The sequence below is a fragment of the Lygodium microphyllum genome, chromosome 13, assembly GCF_053477565.2.
Source record: "Lygodium microphyllum isolate KBCC chromosome 13, Lygodium_microphyllum_v1.1.10, whole genome shotgun sequence".
In the NCBI taxonomy this organism is placed as follows: Eukaryota; Viridiplantae; Streptophyta; class Polypodiopsida; order Schizaeales; family Lygodiaceae; genus Lygodium; species Lygodium microphyllum.
The window spans coordinates 43,797,755-43,800,480 of record NC_141147.1 but is presented as its reverse complement, the minus strand read 5'-3'; the positions used below and the strand labels follow the sequence as shown (position 1 = coordinate 43,800,480).

General features: G+C 40.9%; 1 pseudogene; it reads right to left on the bottom strand.

Moving 5' to 3' along the window:
* Positions 1-1,712: 1,712 nt before the first annotated feature.
* On the bottom strand, positions 1,713-2,496 carry LOC148026565 (L-ascorbate peroxidase, cytosolic pseudogene; annotated as a pseudogene).
* Between the last annotated feature and the right edge of the window lie 230 nt (positions 2,497-2,726).

Sequence of the window (2,726 nt, the reverse complement as noted above, 5' to 3'; positions counted from 1 at the left end):
GCCCAATGTCCAAGTTCTATTCCTTTCTACATTAATCAGTGAATATGGATGGATCTTTCAATCATACATGGGAGCAGACATGTCACTCTACTGAATTTGGGTCATCAGGTTCTAACAAGCTTACAATGATGCCAACCAATCAACTGATACATGTACTCAATGTAGACCAAGAGAAGCTTGATTTATTAACAATAATGCTGCCCATACAATGGATACAACACAAGTACTACCTCCAAGATGCAACCAGAATATTCTCAAAAGGTATTCATCCCTCAGGATGATTCATAAGCATCAAGTAAGCATATTTCTATAGCTCACTTGACTTAGCATTCCAATAAAAAATGGGCTCTCAATCTCATGCCCAAGAACTCCATGAACTAGTGCCTTATGATCCCAAGGCATAGTACCATCCATACTCTAGTTGAGATTCAACTCTGAAAACATATACATTTCAATCCATGACCTTGGTCAATGCAAGTGGCATACCACTCAAGCATTCTTTTCTTGACAAGCATTGTACTTTCACCACTCACCAAGAATCAGGCAACCCATACATTGTAGATCTAGATTACTTCTAAACCAGGTGCCAAATCGTCCCAAGAAACATAGATCTTGCTTGACCCTAACTTCAACAAGCACACACAAGTGCTCTATCTTCTGTCATTATCTCTTCTTCAGAAGGCCTCAAGATGCAATCAAGCAATATCACAGTTTAGTTGTTTTCCACATTGGTAAGCAAGAGCTAACCGAGTGCAATCTTTGCAATCAAGCATTATCATAGTTCAGTTCTGTCCACATTGGTAAGCAACAAAGAAAACAAGTGCCATCTCTGCATTCAAACCATGCTATGAATCAGGAAAGAGGTGCAATATATGCAGTCCACATTGATGTCTTGTTGCTCTAGATTGGTCACGTTGCAGTCCACGCTAAACCTAATTGCACACATTGATATCCGCATTGATCCGGCTACTCACTCCACGTTGATCTAGCTGCTCATGTTGTTGTCCACATATTGACACAGATCTAAAGTACCAGTAGCACACGTGTTTGCTTTGGTTGAGTCCTAACTAGTCAACAATCAACTAATTGGTTTTCCTTACTTGTGATTGCTATTGATTGCAGTCCCTTTCAGCTCTAGTTATGCCTATTTGTTGAGAAACACACGATACATTATCAAAATGAGGAATTGTAACTCAAGTGAATTAGGTTCAAAGATAGATTATCTTGGACTCATAAACGCAATCTTGAGTGACTCAAATTGATAGTACCATTACATTGAAATGAGTGTTAAGTACATGCCTTTATAGCTTTTTAGATATAGTACCACTTTTCTTCTCTATGCTTATGGGATTTTGGAAATATCTTCCTTGAGCTTCTAGAGCATACATCTTTGTCGTATCTCTCATACAAAACCACTTATGGGCAAGCCTCTATATCATACATCATTTGCTATTCTCAACACCCCCCCTCAAATGATGAGTTCCTACACCTACTGGCATTTTTTCCCTACATGTGGACATGGACTAGGAGACTAGCTCTTTGGCAGCCTTAGTTAGGTCAAGCTTGAAACTTTACATTTTCGCTAGGGTTTGTTACATCCACTATGGGAAAGATCCGCTTTGGGAAAACATGATCCATGATGAAAATTTTTGCAAAACATTTTGTTTGTAGCAATGGAAAGTATCTTCTTCTTCATGCTTCTTTGGCATTCTTCAAACTTCTTCTTTGTCTTCATGCTGTTTTTGGCCTTCTGGGTCTTCGATCAAAGCTTTGTCCAAGGGAAGTTGTAGAAGGCCTTCCTTTTCACTTGTAACTAATTCTGTGAAGTAGGAATTATCAAAAACCAAGGGATTGCTAGTCCATACCCCTTCGAAGCGAGATCTATCTTTGTGGGCACACCTTGGATCGCTGTGACAAAGAAATGATCTCCTTTTCACCCAAGCCCATGTGCCCAAAAACGTCTTGTAGGTGTCCAGCACCTTTAGTTGCATTAGGAAGGTGGCCTTCCTCTGGACTCTCTTTAAGGTCCTTGTAGCCAAGGTGGAATGGAATATCCAAACCACCTAGATTCCCTCCGTGGTGGCCTTACTTTGGACTCTCTTTAAGGTCCTTGCAGCCATGGTGGAATGGAATATTTGGACCACTTGTCACCTCAATGGCAACCGCCCCTGCAAACTCATATAAGTCAGCATATGATATGATGGGAAACTACTCCTTAATGGGCTCCAGCAATCAGATAGCAATGTCAAGCTCAGCATTGACTCCATTTGCAACCTCCTTGGAATTGCGGATGGTTTTGAAAAGTCCCAATCCGGATCTTCACATCATACGTCCCCGAGTCCGGGTCTTCACATCATACGTACCGGTTGCGTGCTAGGCTAGTCCGACCATGATGGGTGCACAGTTTTTCTCTACAATCAAGGCTCACGGTTTTCTCCTTGCTTTGTCAACTGTGTGCAGATAGTCATCGCTGACAAGAGGATAAAGCTCCCCCATTTACAATGACCTAGAACTAGATCGGCTATGGTGGATGCAAGTCAAGCACATGATACATTATCAGAATGAGGAATTGCAACTCAAGTGAATTAGGTTCCAAGATAGATTAGCTTGGACTCATAAACACAATCTTGAGTGACTCAAATTGATAGTACCATTACATTGAAATGAGTGTCAAGTACATGCCTTTATAGCTTTTTGGATAGTACCACTTTTCTTCTCTGTGCTTA